Source organism: Macaca mulatta, chromosome 16 (genome assembly GCF_049350105.2).
Source record: "Macaca mulatta isolate MMU2019108-1 chromosome 16, T2T-MMU8v2.0, whole genome shotgun sequence".
In the NCBI taxonomy this organism is placed as follows: Eukaryota; Metazoa; Chordata; class Mammalia; order Primates; family Cercopithecidae; genus Macaca; species Macaca mulatta.
Window position 1 is genome coordinate 20094119 of NC_133421.1, and position 19815 is coordinate 20113933.

The following is a 19815-nucleotide window of genomic DNA, read 5'->3' on the forward strand; positions in this document are numbered from 1 at the left end:
GGTGGGCGGTCACTCAGCACCAGTGACATTGTGGGGTCATGGCACCTGTCACAATGGACCCATTTCCCAGGTCAAGACAGCCCAGAGTCAGTGTCCTCCAGTCCCCGAGTTGTCAAAATGTGTTTGTGCAGGTGAGCATGCACGTTTATATGGGTGAACATATGTGTGCACAAGTAGCCTCTCTGGCCGGGGCTGGCTGTCCCACTTCCATGTGCACCCAAGTCCTCATCAAGTCCTCAGCAGTGTCTCCTTCCCTTGAGGCCTGTGGCCAGCATCAGAGCATCCATGGGTCCTCCCCAACCTCAGGCCTCCCCACCCGGGGCAGTCCTGAAGATGCAGATGGGGGATAGGGGGTAGAGGGCACGGGACAGGGCCCCTCATTAGGGGGAACTCAGCTAGACTGTAAAATGCTAGGTGTGAGTGGCAGGGTCTGATTCCGCACACCTTCTCACCTCCTCCTCCCAGTAGCCTTCCAGGATGCCATGACTCATTTCTGCTACTGATGGAGGCAAGGAGGCTTTAAGGACAAACCCCGTGCCTGAAGTCACCAAGCAACTATCTGGCCAGGCCCCCACTAACCAGACTTCTGCTGGCCATGCTTTCACTGACCGTTTTCCCAGTGACCAGGCCTTCTGACTAGGTCCTCACTGATCAGGCCCCTGATGACCAGGCTCCAGCTGACCACGTCCCCACTGACCAGGTTTTCGTTGACTAAGCCCCAGTGGTCACACCTCTGCTGACCAGGCCCTTGAAGACCAATTCCTCACTGACCATGTCCTCGCTGACCAGTCCCCCAGCGACTAGGCCTTCCTGACCAGGTCCCCCCTTCCCAGGCCCCAGAACAACAGTGCTCAAGGTCCCCTACCACAACTGCCCATAGGCAGAGGGCTCCCTACTCCCAGACAAGAGACCCCATGTGTCCAGTGGGTCCCACGGAGACCATCAGTGACCGTACATGAAGTCTGAGTTGGTGAGACCTTCTCCTGCGGGAACTCAGCTTAGGGCACAGACTTGGACCAAGCACCACCTCCCTCCACCCCACTCATAGGAGTTCCATCCCAGTGGCTCCTCCACGGCCAGACTCTGCCCCATCAGGAGCTGGAAAACCCCGGGCAGATTTGGAATCTAGGGCAGGGAGGCCACAGAGGTCAGGGCGTGCATAGGGCAGGGCTAAGAGCACAGCCCGGGGTCATGTCTGGGTCCCTTGGCCAGACACCGCCTCTCTGACCCTAGACACCTCACCTGTGGAATGGGTGCACTGGGGGACAGCACCCACCCCACAGAGTCCACCAGGTCAGTGCAGAACAGGCACCCGGTGAGTGCTCAGGGATGACTCTCCTCAGCACCTGCCCAGAGGCCAACATTGCCCACCAGGTACTGACTGTCCCCAGGCCAGCAGGGAGGGAACAGAGCAGGTCACACTCACCTGAGTCAGCTGAGTCAGCCGTGTCTCTCATTTAGCAAAACTTCCTCTTCTCAGGACCAGACACCTCTATGTCTTGTTTCCAAGAGCTCTAGACATAGAGACGGCAGGCGGCCAGGGGGGCGAGTGCTCAGCACCAGCGACACTGTGGGATCATGACACCCATCACAATGGGCCCCTGCCTGGGTCAGCTGGGCCCAGAGTCAGCACCCTCCAAACTCTGAAGTGTCAACATGCGTGTGTGCAGTGTTTGTGCATGTGAGCATGCATGTGTATGTGGGTGAACACATGTACATGTGTGTGTCACTGCTTTGGCTGGGCCCGGCTGCCTTATTCACATGTGCACCCAGGACACTGGGTCACCCTTGTCACTGTCTCCCCCCGCGGGACCCATGGCCATTACTGGAACATCCACGGGTGCTCCCTAACCTCAGACCTCCCCATCCAGGGCAGTCCTGGCATTGCAGATGGAGGATGCGGACAGAGGGTTGAGGGTTGAGAGCAAAGGGCAAAGGGCAGGTCCCCTCCCTAGCAGGGGACTCAGCTAGGCTGTAAAGTGCTAGGTCTGTGCGGCAGGGCTGGATTTCACACACCTGCTCACCTCCTCCTCCCATTAGCCCTCCTGCCATGACTCGTTCCCACTACAGATGCGCATGCGCGCGCGCGCCTACACACACACACACACACACACACACACACACACACACACACACACACATACACACTTGTTGCGGATCTGCTGACTTACCTCATTGGCATGAAACAGGGGCTGAGCCTACAATTGTTCTGCCTTTCCCTGGATTTTTCCTTTAGTTTCTCTGACTGCTGGGTTACTGGCCTGTGTTTAGCTTCATGAACATGGGTTTCACTTTATTTTTATGGGGTTTCAGCTCTTGCTCATGGAATCCCTCCCAGTCTGTTTTGTAATCTTCCCTTTTTTACTGCCTGTGGACTTCAAGTACCAGACACAGAGAAAGCTTTGTAGAGACTGTGTACTCCGCCCCCACAATTTCCATAGCAGGTCCCTTAATTCCCCTCACCTCCAGGGAGGGTCATTGCTGGGATCCTAGGAATCATGTGCCTTTCTCAATGGCCACAGTGGTAACCATAATAGGCAGTTCTTCCCTCTGTGCAATTCTGGAACATAAAAATATTCTCTGGTAACAAGACTACAGGAAGCAATGGAAGCAACACTAAACTGAGAGTTTGCTGGCCTGTGTTTCTAAGAAATTTCATGTTTTTACATAAATAATGAAGAAGAAATGACTTTTCTGAAGTTCCTATCATTTATGCCATGGACTGGACTCTTCCGTGAATGCAGTTTCATTGATGGATGTGGATAATTAGCTTAACTTCAAGTAAAAGATTAGAGAGTCAGCAAATTGTCAACATAACTTCGCTTTTTTACACTCAAATGACATTAATCAGACAGTTGTGGATCTCTAGAAATATGTATTTGCACACATAAGTTCTATATTAAAATACCCAAGTTTGGAATCCTTCGGGTGACTTATTTTTCATCAAGTAGAAATAATATTAAAATTGCAAAAATTTATTATAATTTATATTATTTGTCCTAATGGCAAAAATGAGTTCAAATACATTTATTAAAGTATAATATACACAGGAATCCTATTATTCTACTACTCTGATTTATCACAAAGAGGACACATGCTTGTAGCCACCACACAGTCCAAGAAAATGAAATAAAAATAACAATCTGGAGCCCGGCGCGGTGGCTCAAGCCTGTAATCCCAGCACTTTGGGAGGCCGAGACAGGCGGATCACGAGGTCAGGAGATCGAGACCATCCCTGGCTTACATGGTGAAACCCCGTCTCTACTAAAAAAAAAAATACAAAAAACTAGCCGGGCGTGGTGGCGGGCGCCTGTAGTCCCAGCTACTCGGAGGCTGAGGCAGGAGAATGGCGTGAACCCAGGAGGCGGAGCTTGCAGTGAGCCGAGATCACACCACTGCACCCCAGCCTGGGCGACAGAGCGAGACTCCGTCTCAAAAAAAAAAAAAATCTGGAAATCCCTCTCCTGAAGGTCTGCTCCCTAACCACTGCCCATCTGTCTTGCCAAAGCGAAGAGTTACCTGGTTTTTAGCAGCCCCAGTTAGTGTTGCCTGTTTCATAAATGGATGCATGGAGGGCCATTCGGTAGGAATGGTTTTGTGTGTGGCTTCTTTGGCCCAGCATTACATTTGTGACACTCTTTCAGGTGGTTTCATGAAGCAGTTCATTTCTTTTCCCTGCTCGGTAGTGCTTAGTATGACTACGGCACATCTATCAATTCTACTGTTGATGGACATTGGTTTGTTTCCAGTTTGGGGCTATTAGCAAAAAAGCCACTATGAATATTCTTGCTAATTTCTTTTGGTTCACATGTATATTTTAGTTAAGTGCAGCCCTACAAATACAATAGCTTGGTCATAGTAATGCACATGTTCAAATGCAATGCATTCACTAAAAATTTCAGCTAGGAGGAAAAAGCTCAAGAGGTCTGTTGTACAACATGTTGACTATACTTAATAACAATGTGGTAATATTTGAAATTGCTAAGACAGCAGATTTTAAATGTTCTCACCACACACACACACAAAAAGATAAGTATTGGCCAGGCTCGGTGGCTCACGCCTATAATCCCAGCACTTTGGGAGGGTGAGGTGAGTGGATCACGAGGTCAAGAGTTTGAGACCAGCCTGGCCAAGACGGTGAAACCCCATCTGTACTAAAAATACAAAAATTGCCGGGCATGGAGGCGGGTGCCTGTAATCCCAGCTACTCGGGAGGCTGAGGCAGGAGAATCGCTTGAACCTAGGAGGCGGCAGTTGCAGTGAGCTGAGATCGCACCACTACACTCTAGCCTGGGTGACAGAGGGAGACTCCATCTCAAAAAAATAATAATAATAATAAGATAAGTATCTAAGGTAACTGATATGCTAGGTAGCTTGATTTAGCCATTCTACAATGTATGTCTGGGGCTGTATATAAAGATACACAGATTTAGCTATTCTACAATGTGTGTCTGTGTATGTGTGAATATATATATACAATGTGGTACACCACAAGTTCACACAATTTATCAATTAATTTTTTTAATTTCAAAGATTTTTTTGACTAATATACAACCCAACCACAAGTTTAAGAGTATTCTAATTAGATGTCCTTTGCAACACCTGATTTTGTTAGTCTTTTCTGTATTCTGGTTAGTGGGTAATGTTATTACATTTTTATTTATTTTGGTCTTCTAATTATTAAAAGGCCTGAGACCATTTTCATATATGTTTATTGAAAAAATATATAATCAGGCTGGGCACGGTGGCTCATGCTTTAATCCCAGCACTTTGGGAGGCCAAGCCAGGTGGATCACTTGAGGTCAGGAGTTGGAGACCAGCCTGGCTAACATAATGAAACCCCGTCTCTACTAAAAATACAGAAAAATTAGCCAGGCGTGGTGGCGGGCACCTGTAATCCCAGCTACTCGGGAGGCTGAGGCGGGAGAATTGCTTGAAGCTAGGAGTCGGATGTTGCAGTGAGCCGAGAACGTACCATTGCACTCCACCTGGGTGACAAGAGCGTGTCCGGAGCTGCACGCCCTGGCCATAGCAAATAATAATTAATGATTAAACGCCCGAGCTCTATTCCTTTCCACCTTCTACCTCCTCCCTAGATTTGTTGTTTCTCTTTTGTATCAATACCTCATAATAGATGGCGCTCTTCCTGCTTCTTCTTCACTTGTTTTTCCCCCCCGCGGCCGCGAAAATTGTTACTTTGTAGCACAGGCACCATCCCGTGCCCGGGAAAATTACCAACTGACAGCGCAGGTGCAACATGACGCTCGACCAGAGAAACCAATACCTACTTGGTCACGCCCTCTGCGATGAGATCATCTCCGCCTCTGGCCCAACCCCTTCCCCTCCAAGTGTATATAAGGCACTGCATTACCGCCATTAAACGAGACTTGATCAGAGCACTGTCTTGTCTCCATTTCTGGTGTCTCTTGTTCCCCAAATTCCCACCCCCTCCTCCAGGGCCTGCTCTGACTATCCCGCGGGCCGGGATAAGAGCGAAGCTCCATCTCAAAAAAAAGAGAAGTAGCCGGGCATTGGTGGTGCGAACCTGTAATCCTAGCTACTTGGTTGAAAGGCTGAGGCGGGGGAATCGCTTGAACCCGGGAGGCGGATGTTGCAGGTGAGCCGAGAATGCGCCATTGCTCCTGGCTGGGTGCAAGAGCGAAACTTCGTCTCAAAAAACCAAGCCAAAACAAAAGAAAACAAAAAAGAAAATGTACATAATCATATTTTCAGGGATCTGTGCAATTTTTTTTTTTTTTTTTTTTTTTTTTTTGGAGACGGAGTCTAGTAGCTCTGTTGCCGGACTGGAATGCGGTGGCGCAATCTGGTCTCACTGCAACCTCCGCCTCCCGGGTTCAAGTGATTCTCCTGCTTCAGTCTCCTGAGTAGCTGGGATTACAGGCACGTGCCGCCATGCCCAGCTAATTTTTGTATTTTTTTTGGAGATGGAGTCTCACTCTGCCGCCAGGCTAGAGTGCAGTGGCGCCATCTCGGCTCACTGCAAGCTCCACCTCCCAGGTTCACGCCATTTTTTTGCCTCAGCCTCCCGAGTACCTGGGACTACAGGCGCCCGCCACCATGCCCAGCTAAAGTTTTTGTATTTTTAGTACAGAAGGGATTTCACCATGTCGGCCAGGATGGTCTTGATTTTCTGACCTTATGATCTGCTCACCTGGGCCTCCCAAAGTGCTGGGATTACAGGCATGAGCCACCGCGCCTGGCCAAGACTGCTGTTTAATTCCCAAGGCCGGCCACTGTGGTTTGCGCATGTGCCACAGCCTGTGCTCTGATTGATGCCCCACATTCCTGTGGTTATCCAAAAGAGGCCCTGAGACTCACAGTGGCCATTATTAATACTCTGAGGTTGCAGCAGCAGTGGCAGCTGAAAATCTACAAGCGTCGGAAGAAAGAGGAACCACAACCATCACAAACCTGGAGGGCTTGGTGGACCCCCTGGATCCATTGACTGCCTGTTTCTCACTTTGACTGAGGCCTGCCTCCTGTATGATGATGGCTATTTAATATGAATGAAAGCAGACCCACTGTGTACCAACATGTACCTGTGGCTGTAGGCTCCCCAAACAGCAGTGAGTCCTACTTTTCATTGGCCCTGGAACAGCCTCCATGGGCCTGGGTCAACAGAGGGTAATGCCTGAAGGCTCCTACCCATAGTACAAGGTGTGCGGTAATGAGGAGCAGCTCCTCGGCCAACTCCAAGAGCTGGAACTGGGTGAAGATTTAGTGCAAACTCTCCAAAAATAGAGCATCTTGTTGCTGGAAGGTGGCCCTTTCAGCGATCTGGGAGAAGTCATCCACTGAGAGAGCATTTCCATGCATACTTCTGCCAGTATTTGTTCCCTAGCTCTGCTGTCTCATGATCCAGACCCGGCCTATAAATTAGCCTTACGTATCATAAGGTTACCTGTTTTAGAAAACTCAGGTTGTGCAGGCGAGACATCCCTCCCTCACCATATGGTGTCTCTGGTGCCCAGTCGTTATCCTCCCTGGTTCCTGCTTGGACACTTGGAATCATAGCAGCGGGAACTGGCCTCCACCATGCTGACTGCTGCCAAAGGAGACACTTTGAGGCTCTGAACAATTCCGGAAGCAATGCAGAGGCACATTTGTTCTTCCTCCCTCATGTTCGAACTGGCTGAAAATGCATTCAAGATTGCTACTCCCACTAACAGTAGTACTGACAGCACCCTGCTCAACGTGGCCCTGGAACCTGGGCTACAGGTGATGCGGATGACCTTATCAACCCTTAACTGGAGACCCCGAGAGATAGTACAATGCTTGGTGACCCGTGCTACAGAAGTGGGTATCTCCCACCTCCCTTTACCCCCAGGGGAAAGGAGTTTCTATGCCCTACTCTTGGGACGGGACAACGAATCCATGGAGCTCTCATATTCCTATTCTTGATGGTCTAAGAAAGGAGGGGGCTGCTGGTAGGAGAAGATGGCCTCTGTTCAGCCAGCCCAAGTTCTGTCCTCACTGCTTTAACCAACCATATGCTGACGTCAGCAGCACTTTGACCCTCACATCAGAGACACGTCTAAGAGAATGAATTTTCAGCTGCCAATACTCAAGTGCACCCTTGGGAGGTAGTGGGCCTGGTGGTTTTGTCCCCATCCCTGTCCATGCTTGTGGGAAACCCCAGACACCTTGGAGGATCATGACCCTTTCTAAAGCCCAAAGGCCCAGGACAAGATTCTACCCTGAGAGGCCCCAGTTCAGCTAGAACCCCTGGCAGATCAGCCACTCTGGCCTCGGGGCAAGCAAACCCCAGGCTCTACTGCTCCATCCTTGTGAGGGGCTAAGAGCACCTGCAGAAACCTTCAACCCTCTGGCCTGGGGACGGAAGGGATAGGAAGAGAGCCCAAGCAGGGTCTGGCCATCTGAGATGCTTCTCTTGCCCTGGTTTGCCTCAGATCATCTCAAGGTTGCTGAGGAGGAAGGAGAACTCATCTCTGCTGGCCAAGTTGAAACCCCACACAGTAATCTGAGCAGACATGAATCAGGACCCAGATGGCCGCGGCTGAGTTCAGGCACTGGCCTGACAGGTGTGTGGGCCCCAGTGAGCATCTTGCAGAGCTGGGACACACTCTTCACCCCTACTGAGGCTACTAGTATTGTAGCTGCCACAGCCGTATCCCACACCACTATCCCGCGCCTCAGTCTTGACTATCCACAGCAGGAGGAACTGGCTAGCTGTGCTTGCACACTGGCCTTGCAGTGTGCTATGAAGCATCCACAGAGCTGTGCCCTGTCATCAGCCCTTACACTCTGAGAAAGACCACATTCCCTTTGAGGCCGCCTGCCAGATTGCCACTGCAGCTGCTGCCGGTGGCATGGCCCATTCCCAGCTGTTCCCCATTGCCTGCTACATGCAGCTCTGTGGCTGCAGCCCCACGCCTTCAAGCTGGCCTCATTGGCCATGAGCCATCTTAACCTGGCTCTTAACCGGGATACCCACGCAGCCATCAATGATGTGCTCTGAGTTTGTGCCCTCAGCCACTGTCTGGGCAAGAATGAGCTGGCAGTTCTCATCTCCCTGGTGGTGAAGAGTGTGCACATTGCCATGGTGCTTTCAGACATCCTGTGTGTGAGGTTGCACGGTGACTGCACTTGGCCTGGTCGGCATCCCAGGCCGCCACAGCTCTGGAAATCTCATCTCCACTGACAGCGCTCCATTGAGCCAGTTGCTGATGCCATCATCAATGCTTACATCAACACCCCACACTACACCTAACACACATCAGCCATTGCCGGTATGGACAGTTCATTGGGTTTCTAAGCAAGGCTCAGGAGACTTTCCTGCTGCCCCAGGATGTCTACCTGCAATTTGCCCAGTTCATCGACAATCTCCAACAGATCTACAAAGGTAAGAAAAAGCTGATGCTGCTGCTTCGAGAGCCCTTTGGCTGAGAAAGCAGATAACTCACTGGCCCGGCAGCCTGGGTCCCCAGGAAGTATCAGGTCAGGTCAAAAACACTGAAACATTTGTCCACCCTGACAGGACTCTGAGGCCCTGTGGCTGAGGCCAAAGGACCACAGGGCTAAGGATGGGGAGAGTCCAACTCCAGTCGATACGCGTGTCTTGGCAAGCTTCTCACTACAGCCCACTGTTCATGGAGAAGCTGGGCCCTGCAGATCGACCAGAAACCCCATGATATGTCACCTTCTGTCCCTACGTCCTGCGTGTCCTGGGCATTGGCGCTGTCTCCCTTGGCAAACACAGAACACTGTTCCGTCTCAGAGATTGCTGAACCAGAAAAACAGATGCATTTATGGTACTGTAAATACTATAGTATATGTGTTGCCAACTACTGTAAAGTCATAAATATTTATAATTCTGGTTCTGATTTGATGGGCCCTTGAGGTAGCTGTGGGTGGAGGATATGCTTATTGTCTCAGGAGACTCACAGCCATTTCTCAGGTTTCCCTTGCAGAGTGTATGCCCTTCCCAGTGGGACAGTGGGGATGCCAAGGAGAAAAACGGCCAGTTAGAAAAAATCCCAAGACTAGTTTATGCAGCATCTCTCACCTGCAGACAGGGCATTAATAGCCCAGTGGTGGGTGAGTGGCAGAGGCCAGGACTGGACTTAGACGTTTGCCTCACAAAGCCGTGAGGACTCTGAAGCTCCTGCCCCACCTCACACAGCCTCGCCAGGAGTCTGCTGAGCACCTTTGAAACAAGTGCAGGGAAAAGATGAAGGTCTGGGAAGCCTCTGAGCTCACAATATTCATCTACATTGATCACCTTTGTGCTAGAGAGTGTGTGTATCTGTATGACTGAGTACATGTGTCTATGTGCATAGATATAACTGCGCATGCCTGTCTGTATGTGCACATTACATCTTCATGCTCATCTATGTCTGTTCTATGACTGCGTACCTGTGTGGATATGTGCACACTGAACTGTGGGTCTGTGTGTGAGGATGTAACATTTGCATACATGTGAGGATGCACATCAGTGTGTAAGTGCTCTCATGTTTTGCATGTTTAGTGTGTGTGTATCTGGGCGCACACGAGCGCATGTGTAGAAATATGTGTCTGTGTGTATGCTTGCTCTCCATGCATCTGTATTTTTATATGTGTAACTGAGTGTATTTCTACATGTAGGCATGACTGCGTGTTCATCTTTGAGGATCTGCATGAATGTGTCCTTTTTGCGAGATTTCTCTTGAAGGGGTGGCCTGCCCCTCCACACCTGTGGGTGTTTCTCGTTAGGTGGAACGAGAGACTTGAGAAAAGAAATAAGACACAGAGACAAAGTATAGAGAAAGAAAAGCAGGGGCCCAGGGGACCGGCGCTCAGCTTACAGAGGACCCACGCCGGCACCGGTCTCTGAGTTCCCTTAGTATTTATTGATAACTATCTTTACCGTCTTAAAGATAAGGGAGTGGCAGGACAATAGGATCATTGTAGGGAGGAAATCGGCAGTAAGACATATGAACAAAAACCTCTGTGACATGAATAAGTTTAAAGGAAAATGCTGTCCCTTGAGATGCATATGCAAACATCTCCATAAACCTTTTAGCATTATTTCAGCCTATCACATGAGGAGAAACCTTGGACGATACCTAGCTTTCCTAGGCAGAGGTCCCTGCGACCTTTGGCCGTGTATGTGTCCCTGGGTAGTTGAAATTAAGAGAATGGTGATGACTTTTAACCAGCAAGCTGCCTTCAGGCACTTGTTTAACAAAGACACATCCTGCACAGCCCAAAATCCATTAAACCTTGAGTCACCGCAGCACATGTCTCTTGCAAGGACAAGGTTGGGGTAGGGTCACAGATTAACAGCATCTCAAATACAGGACAAAATGGAGTCTCTTATGTCTATTTCTTTCTATTGTTATGCCCAGACCGTTTATTCCCCGAAGAAGACCACCAGAGTCCAGAGTCAAAGCTAAGCAGCAAGGATCTTTATTACAGGTTCGAACCTGGAACTCTCCCTCGCTCGTGAAACGAGACGGGCAGGAGAGCTCCCCGACTCAGCTCCGAACAATGTTATATAGTCTAAGAAAAGTGGGCATAGAGTTATTATACAAATCAGATATATGATTGGCTAGTGTTTGAACAAGGCGATTTGGCTAACTATCATTGGTTCCTGCCATTTCTGATATTTTGGTTCAACCTTTGAGGCGGGAGAGCAGGTTTATGGCAGCAAGAGTTTATCTTACTTAAACACGTCTTGTGACCTTGCCTCAGAACTTACAAAATCTCTGGTATGTGCAAAACAAAATCTCTGGTACGTGCAGAAAACCAGGTACTCACAGAACTTACGAAATCTCTGGTATGTGCAAAGATTAGAGAGCAGAACAAGGGTGTAGCGGGTGGGGGGCGGGTACACATCTATCTTTGTGTCCTTTCATTTCCCCCTTCTCATAAGTAACTGGATGTCCAATCTTGGATTTCCAGAGTCTTATAATATAGCCTCACTTTCTGGGTGCAGGAGAGGCTGGTGATGGCTACGGAGGACCATTAGTTGGATGGTATCAAACCTTTCTCTGACAAATTGTAAAATTTTATTTACCACACAGGGGCCTATAGTGAATAGAAGCAGTAAAGACATTAGGGGGCCTAAAAGGGGTGCCAGAAGGGAAAACATTGAAGAGCTCCACCAATTGTTAGCGGCTGTAGTGAATTGTTGCTTTTTCATTTCTTTTTTTTTTTTTTTTTTTGAGACGGAGTCTCGCTCTGTTGCCCAGGCTGGAGTGCAGTGGCGCGATCTCGGCTCACTGCAAGCTCCGCCTCCCGGGTTCACGCCATTCTCCTGCCTCAGCCTCCCGAGTAGCTGGGACTACAGGCGCCCACAACCGCGCCCGGCTAATTTTTTTTTGTATTTTTAGTAGAGACGGGGTTTCACCGTGGTCTCGATCTCCTGACCTTGTGATCCGCCCGCCTCGGCCTCCCAAAGTGCTGGGATTACAGGCGTGAGCCACCGCGCCCGGCCGCTTTTTCATTTCTAAGCTTAGTTCGTGTAGGCGTTGGACTCTTTCCTCAACTAACCCTGACTCATTTATATAGAAACAGCATTCTTCTTTGAGGAACATACAGGTACCTCCTTTCTCAGCCATGAGTAAGTCTAAGGCTCTGCGGTTTTGAAGGGTGACCTGTGCTAGGGAGGTGAGCTGCCGCTGAAGGGAGGCTAGGGAATAGGCGGAGTCTTCCATAGCAACAGAGAATTGTTGTAACAGCTTGTCGTTTTCTATCATGGAGTGTTGTAGGGCCCCTCCTGCTAACCCCACTGCGACGACAGAGGTGGTTAAGGATATTCCGGCAATTAGTGGTAGAAAAACTGCTCGTCTATGTCACGCAGTTTTAGTTGGGGCGGTCCCTGCCCAGCCTATGAACTCTGCCGGGGTTAGCAGTGTCAGTCGGGGAACTAGGGTAACAGGGATACACAACTGTCCGTCAGAGATGCTTTTGGACAGAGTTTTTAACAGAGTCATATTACACCAGAAGAACACACCAGGGGGAGCATATATGGGACTATTAGGGTATGTAGCCGATTGGTTACAGAGGCTGTTGCTAAATGCCGAATAACAATAGGGGTATTTCTCTTGGTATGGGTCACGGTACAGGGCCACATCGGGTATCGTGACTATCGATGAGTTAAAACTTGTATAGTTTGTGGGAGGGGAGGATAGAGGAACAGCCGTTAATGGTGGTCTTCCTAGGGTTGCACACATAAAGCAAGAGGACAGGTCGCCTAAACCAGTGAGGTTGGCGAATGCTAGCCCTTCCCGTAATAGAGTTAGCCAGGAGAAGGGCTGCAAGTCTTGTGATAGCTTGGTTTCTTGCCTGTGGATTTGTGTGTGGATTAAGGGTTGAATCTGGACTAGACTTCTCCACAGATATAAATGGCTACTGGGCCAGGTACTAGTTGATGAGTAATATACTCCCCCATGTTGTGGGGTTGTCCACCGAGAGTCCCATGGGTCTCTAATTATCCAAGTGTAAGTGACGGGAGACTCAGTTTTGTAAAAATACCACCCTTGTCGTTCTCTCCAGTATCGGACAGAGTGCGTCTTACAGTAGCTATATGGGCAACCTGCACTCTGGTGCCACCAATAATTTTTACAATTATATTCAGTTTGATCATATTCAAAACAGATCATGGGTATTGCTGGTTGGGCAATCTGGAACCTAGTGAAATTGAGGTAAACTATAGTATTACACCCTGAGGGGAGGCAGTCTGCGCTAGTTAGCAGTTTACCTGCTTGGGGGGTTTCCCCGGGGTGAGTTTTGTTCTCATAGAGCCAGAACCACCAGACATAGGGATTAGACGGCGCAGCAGTGAGGAGAGTCAGATGCATAAGGCATAAAAGCATAGGTAAGCTAGACATGGTTACGGCTATGGGGATGACGGCGCAGGGTTAGCTTTAAGGGATTGTTCTTAGCTTTGTCTATAGTCCATGTAACCGGTGCTCCAGACGGCTCGAGAAGGTCGGATGCTGGGTCCACTGGTTTGACGTGTGTGTAGTGGATCCACGAAGCGATGCCTTCTACTTTGAGAGCGGTGGGAGTAGTCAGGAGTACTTGCAGTGGTCCTTTCCACCTGGGTTGAAGAGTTTCTTGCCGGTGGCGCTTGACTAGGACCCAGTCTCCCGGCTGGAACGGATGAGGCGTCGGCGGAGGTCCTGCCTCGTACAGTTCTCGTAGTCTGGGCCAAATTTCCTGGTGAATTTTCTGTAAGGTTTGTAAGGAGAACAGGAGCTTAGAGACATTTTCAGTTTCAGGTTTGAGTAAGTCGTCTTTTAGACTGGGGACCAGGGGTGGGGGTCTGCCATACATGATCTCATATGGTGTGAGGCCTAGTCTGTAAGGGGTATTTCGGGCCCAGAACAGAGCGTAGGGGAGAAGTACTACCCAATTAGCGCCAGTCTCCATGGTCAATTTAGTTAAGGTCTCCTTCAGAGTCCGATTCATCCTTTCTACCTGTCCTGAGCTTTGGGGCCTATAAGCACAATGTAATTTCCAATTTGCCCCCAGAATGGAAGCCAAATCCTGACTTACCCTAGCAACGAAGGCTGGTCCATTGTCTGACCCTATTTGGACGGGAAAGCCATACCTGGGGAGGATTTCTTCCAAAATTTTCTTTGCTACAACCTGAGCAGTTTCTCTCTTAGTTGGGAACGCTTCTGTCCATCCTGAAAAAGTATCTACAAAGACAAGTAAGTACTGATACCCATATTTTCCAGGCTTTATCTCAGTAAAGTCTATTTCCCAATAGATACCAGGCCTAGTTCCTCTACACCTAATTCCTGCGGTGGTCTGGGTTTGGGGGCAAGCGTTGTTTAGTTGGCAGGCTTTGCAATTTGTTGTGACATCGCTGGCCAGTTCAGCTATGCGCCTGATTCTAAACTTGGCGTGCCTGATTAAGTCCATCATTCGCCGGGCACCCAGGTGGGTTGTCCGGTGGATGTGTTCCAACACCTGCCGTCCTAATTTTTCTGGTAGGATGGTTTGGTCATTTATATCAGTCCACCACCCATTTTTAACCTGTTTTAGGGAAAGCGTGTTCATCCATTCGCGATCCTGTTCGGTATAGTCGGGAAAACATGGCAAATTTCGCGGGCCAGGATCGGGGAGCTGGAGCGCGAGGAGCTGACTGGGAGCTTTTGCTATGCTCCTTGCGGTTTGGTCGGCTAAGAAGTTGCCTCGAGCAATTGGCGTAGTTGGTTTCTGATGCCCAGGGCAATGTACGATAGCCAATTTCTTTGGTTTCCACAAAGCAGTTAATAGAGCTAGGATCTCTTGCTTGTTTTTTATTTCTTTGCCTTCGGCTGTTAATAGTCCCCTTTCTCTGTAGATGGCCCCATGTATGTGCGCAGTAGCGAAAGCATAGCGGCTATCCGTGTATACTGTTAGTTTTTTCTCTGCCCCTAGGGTGAGGGCCTGTGTAAGGGCTATCAGTTCGGCTCTTTGGGCCGATGTCCCTGGAGGCAAGGGTTCCGCCCAGATTACCTCAGTCTCTGACGTTACAGCCGCTCCTGCATACCGCTGGCCTTGGTGGACGTAGCTGCTGCCATCAGTGAACCAGGTGAGTTCTGTGTCGGGGAGCGGACGATCTTGCAGGTCCTCCCGCACCCCATGCACCTGAGCCAGTATCTCAGTGCACTCATGGGACGGGGCGTCCAAGTCTGGATTTGGCAGCAGTGAAGCAGGGTTTAAAGAGGTTGGGGGCAGAAAAGTTATTCTGAGGGGGTTTAACAGCAGTCCTTGATAGTGGGTGAGCCGGGCGTTACTCATCCATCGGTCCGGCGGCTGCCGGAGGACACCTTCAATGGCATGCGGGGTTATAACGCGCAACTCTTGCCCCATGATAAGTTTATCAGCGTCTCGGACCATTAGGGCGGTCGCCGCGATTATCTGGAGGCAGGGTGGCCAGCCAGCAGCCACTCAATCTAATTTTTTTGACAAATAGGCAACTGGCCTCTGCCAGGGGCCTAGGTACTGTGTTAACACGGCTTTTGCAACACCCTTACTTTCATCCACGTATAAGTGGAAGGGCTTGGAGACATCAGGGAGCCTCAGCGCGGGGGCTGATAACAAGGCAGTTTTGATTTGCTGAAAGGCCAGCTCAGCCTCTTCCGTCCAATTGAAGGGCTGCCGTTCCTTTGTTGCCTGGTATAGGGGCTTGGCTAACTCAGCAAATCCGGGTATCCATAACCTACAGAACCCTGCCGACCCCAGGAATTCTCTCACTTGCCGTGTTGACTGGGGTCTAGGGATGTGTAGGACTGTTTCCTTTCGGGCTTTGGTTAGCCAGCGTTGCCCCCCTTTTAATAGGTACCCCAGATAAGTTACCTCCGACTTGCAGATCTGAGCCTTTGTTGCTGAGGCTCGGTAGCCTAGCTCCCCCAGAGTCTTCAGGAGGTCCTCAGTCCCTTGAACACAAGTTTCCGGGGACCTGGCCGCTATTAAGAGATCATCAACATATTGCAAAAGAGTTATTTCAGGGTGTTGCCACCGGTACTCACCCAGATCTTCATGAAGGGCTTCATCGAACAGGGTTGGCGAGTTCTTGAACCCTTGTGGCAGTCTGGTCCATGTTAGCTGACCGTTGATGCCCCTCTCAGGATCCGTCCATTGAAATGCAAAGAGTTCTTGACTTTTGGGAGCCAGAGGAAGGCTGAAGAAAGCGTCTTTTAGATCAAGAACGGTATACCACTGTTTTTTGGGATGTAAGGCACTCAGAAGGGTGTATGGATTGGGCACAGTGGGATGTATGTCCATGACCCTTTTATTAACTTCTCTTAAATCCTGTACTGGCCTGTAGTCCATACTGTTGGGTTTACGAACAGGTAACAGTGGAGTATTCCAGGATGAGTGGCAAGCCTGTAGGACTCCCTGGTCTAGGAGTCGGCGGATATGGGGCGTAATTCCTTCTCTTGCCTCCAGGGGCATAGGATATTGCCGAACCCGAACCGGGTCCGTCCCTGGCTTACCTTCCACAAATATGGCAGGTCGATGTTTAGCTAGCCCCAAGCCCCCAGTTTCTGCCCACGCTTCAGGGAAACGCTGGAGCCAAGAGTCAATTCCCTGATCGGGGGGCTTTTGCTCTTGATGGAGTCGGTACTCATCTTCTAAGGTGACAGTCAGGATAGATATTGGCCTGTTTTGGGAATCAGTTATCTTGGGCCCTTCTGGCTCAAAGTGGATTTGGGCCCCCATCTTTGTCAGCAAGTCCCTCCCTAGTAGAGGGCAGGGGCTCTCTGGGATGACTAGGAAGGAATGGGAGACTTTTCCCGTTCCTAAGTCTACAGTCCTCTGGGTTGTCCAGGGGTATTTTTTGATGCCTGTGGCCCCGTGCACCCAGGATGTTTTCTTAGACATTTTTCCAATTGGTTTGGTTAGGACTGAGCGTTCCGCCCCAGTATCGACCAAGAAGCGAACTGGGGACCCCTCCACTTGCAAAGTTACCCTGGGTTCGGGGAGGGGGTCCGAACCCCGTCCTCCCTAGTCAGAGTCCTGGGTAACGAGTACGGAGGTAGGGTTAGCTGGTCTCCATTTCTTTGGGCAGTCTTTAATCCAGTGGCCACGTTCCTTGGAATAAGCACACTGATCTTTTTCTAATCCTTGCCTAGGGCCTTGCTTTTTCTGCTTTCTGTTTTGGCCATTTCCTGCCTGGGGGAAAGCTGCTACTAAGACTTTGGTCATTTCTTTGGTTGCCTTGAACTGTTTTTCTTCTGGAGTATCCCTATTATTATAAACTCGCTGGGCCATCTGAAGGAGGTCCTGAATCTGCTTTCCCTCTAAACCTTCTAATTTCTGGAGTTTTCTTTTAATATCTGGTGTTGCCTGGTTTACAAAGGACATTACTACCGCTGCCTGATTTTCCGGTGCTTCCAGGTCCATAGGGGTAAACTGTCTGAAGGCTTCCATTAATCTCTCTAAATACACAGCGGGGCTTTCTGTCTTACCTTGTAACACAGAATATACTTTAGCCAAATTGGTGGGCTTGCGAGCTGCAGCCCGGAGACCCGCCATTAGAGTCTGGCGATAAATGAGCAGTCGTCCCCTACCTTCTGCCGTGTTGTAGTCCCATCTGGGCCGGGTCAAAGGGAAAGCCGCATTAATGAGGTCAGGATTTGCAGTTGGCTGGCCGTCATCTCCTGGAACCAGTTTTCTGGCCTCAACTTGGATTCTTTCCCGCTCCTCCGTTGTGAACAGGATTCGGAGGAGCTGCTGACAGTCATCCCAGGTCGGCTGGTGAGTAAACATGACACTGTCTAACAACGAGGTTAGATCTTTGGGATTATCTGAGAACCGAGCATTTTGGGACTTCCAATTGTATAAATCACTGGTGGAAAAAGGCCAATACATGAGACGGGAGAGCCCGGTATCATCGAGCGATCCTATTTCTCTGAGAGGCAGGGCTACAGTGGAGTCAGGGAGTTGGGAAGCTTGGTCCCGCTGTACGCGGCCTCGTGTTCGGCCGGCCAGCCCCCCCAGGTTACTTTCACTCTCGGCTGATTCCGCTTCTCGGTTTCCCTCTACGGAAGCACCACCCTGGGGGACTGGGTCCTGCGGGATAAGGTGCGGATATGGTGGGGGAAATGTGGGTTCTAACATTAGGGGGTCCTGGCTGTCCGGCAGCACAGGGGCCGAGGGAGCAGAGGGAGTCTTTTGTCTTGTAGGTCGCGTTACTAGGACTTTGCAGGGCTCAGGGATGAATGGAGTTATCCAGGGTGGTGGGTTTTCCACAAGATCCTGCCACACTAGAATATAAGGAATTTGATCAGGATGTCCTGACTGCCCTGGCAGGAAAATCTTAGTTTTTACCTTAGTAATAATAGAGAGACAGAAAGTTCCTTCGGAGGGCCACCCTACGCCGAAAGAGGGCCACTCCGAACGGCAGAAAGTAACTAGCTTTCCCTTCTTTAGTTCTACGCTTAAGTTACACCCCCGAGCCTTCACATCCTTAAAATTGGTAACAAGGAGTGAGAGCGGCGTGCTCTGGTTGTTGCCCATCTTTGGACTGCTCCTACAAAGAGAAGGGGGGACGAAAATGAGTGTGAAGCAGAGGGGAGTATCCGACAGGTCCGGTCCTGGAAGGGGAAGAAAAGGTTTTATGTTTCGTTTTGGGCTTACACTTAACACTTAACAATAACGGACAGACAGTAATAACGATGAGCATTCGCGAGCGCGTGTCGGACTTCCGACCTGAGTCAGACGGGGCAACCAAGGTTGGAGGCCCCCAGATGGGCACTGGGGAACGTCTCCCACCAGTCCCGAGTGGCTGTCTTCTAGCGCGTCCGCCAAGACCGTGCCACTTACAGAACAGACCAATACAGATTACAGATTACGGATTTCGCGAAATTTCAGGGAGACAGACAGAGACAAAGACAGAGACAGTGACAAAGCCGGCTTACCTACAGATTAAGATCCGTTGACTTGGGGGTCTGGTGGGCTTGGGGGAAATCCCGGACGAGCCCCCATTTGTTATGCCCAGACCGTTTATTCCCCGAAGAAGACCACCAGAGTCCAGAGTCAAAGCTAAGCAGCAAGGATCTTTATTACAGGTTCGAACCTGGAACTCTCCCTCGCTCGTGAAACGAGACGGGCAGGAGAGCTCCCCGACTCAGCTCCGAACAATGTTATATAGTCTAAGAAAAGTGGGCATAGAGTTATTATACAAATCAGATATATGATTGGCTAGTGTTTGAACAAGGCGATTTGGCTAACTATCATTGGTTCCTGCCATTTCTGATATTTTAGTTCAAACTTTGAGGCGGGAGAGCAGGTTTATGGCAGCAAGAGTTTATCTTACTTAAACACGTCTTGTGACCTTGCCTCAGAACTTACAAAATCTCTGGTATGTGCAAAACAAAATCTCTGGTACGTGCAGAAAACCAGGTACTCACAGAACTTACGAAATCTCTGGTATGTGCAAAGATTAGAGAGCAGAACAAGGGTGTAGCGGGTGGGGGGCGGGTACACATCTATCTTTGTGTCCTTTCACTATATAGACACAGTAACAGGCTGATCTCTCTTTCTTTTCCCCACATTCTCTTCCCATTTGTCTTAAATCTCTCTCACCAGCTAAATGTTTATTCCCCATCTCTGTGCCTCCTGTATTCATTCTCTCTCACCAAACAAGCTTCTAAGGACCAGTCTCCCTCTGCCACCAGATTGGCTGCTTTCACTGCACAGTTCTCTTCTCGCCCCGTACTTGCTTTCTTCCCCTGCCTTTCTTTTCTTTTCTTTTTTTTTCTTTCTTTCTTTTTTTTTTTTTTTTTTTTTGAGATACAGTCTCACTCTGTCACCCAGGCTGGAGTGCAGTGGTGCAATCTCAGCTCA

General features: G+C 49.7%; 2 pseudogenes; both read left to right on the forward strand.

The window, feature by feature from the left end:
• Window positions 1-6203: 6203 nt before the first annotated feature.
• Window positions 6204-7422, forward strand: LOC100428759 (zinc finger SWIM domain-containing protein 5 pseudogene; annotated as a pseudogene).
• Window positions 7423-7903: 481 nt separating this feature from the next.
• Window positions 7904-8928, forward strand: LOC144329440 (zinc finger SWIM domain-containing protein 5 pseudogene; annotated as a pseudogene).
• The last annotated feature ends 10887 nt before the right edge of the window (window positions 8929-19815 follow it).